Raw genomic sequence first — 858 nt, 5'->3', positions numbered from 1 at the left:
GGTCCCAGGTAACAGGTGCGCACCCCAGCCCCCGCAGGAGGGGCCGCAGGTGGCAGCAGTGAGGAGCCGAGGCAGGTGCGAGCGAAGCAGCAGCAGCGCTGGCTTTATTCGCAGGGACAGGCGCCCGGTGGGAAGAATCGCCGCTGGTTCAGCCTTTGCCGTCTTTCCCTCCCCTCAGGGCACGGGTCACAGGCCGGCCACGTGTCCCCCCGAGACAGGCAGGGGTGTCCCCGCTCCACACTCGGCGACAGGCGCGTCCCTCACTGTCCTGGGAACACAGCCCCCCTCCGCCTGTCTGTCCCCCAACTTCCAGGGAGAGACGTGACCGGGAGAATTATTTCCCTATTTTAGGAAAAGGGGAGGAGTTTGCGCTCTGGGACAATCTGGGTGTCCTGCCTGGAGGTGGCGGCAGCAAACCCTCTGTATTCTGTCAGGGATGCTCAGGTGTGAGCGCCATTTTGCCAGAGTGTCTGAACTTTTAAGAGGCTCAAACATCCAGATTTTTTTCTTTTTCTTTTTTTGTGTGAAATGGGCAAAGTGCCAGCTATTGACTTGTCCTTTATAAATCTCACAGTGACCCGAAAGTGACCTTCTTTGCAGTTACTCCCCTACTAGCTGCAAGGTGCAGAGAGCAGGTCTGGGCCTGTTCTCGTTGCAGACCGGCACATAGTAGGTGCTCAGGAAGCACCGCCGGGAAGAGGCGATACTGTTCGCACCTGGCGAGCATTGGGCGCCGCTGCCCTGTTCTATGGAACCGTCTGGGCTGCGTTATCGGAGGAACCTGAAGTCCAGCCGTTTCCACGCGGACAGAGTCACCCAGGCCACGGACACACACAGGACGGAGCGATGTCCGGGCCG

The sequence above is a fragment of the Myotis brandtii genome, unplaced genomic scaffold (genome assembly GCF_000412655.1).
Source record: "Myotis brandtii unplaced genomic scaffold, ASM41265v1 scaffold97, whole genome shotgun sequence".
NCBI classification, from domain to species: domain Eukaryota; kingdom Metazoa; phylum Chordata; class Mammalia; order Chiroptera; family Vespertilionidae; genus Myotis; species Myotis brandtii.
This window is presented reverse-complemented; position numbering follows the sequence as displayed.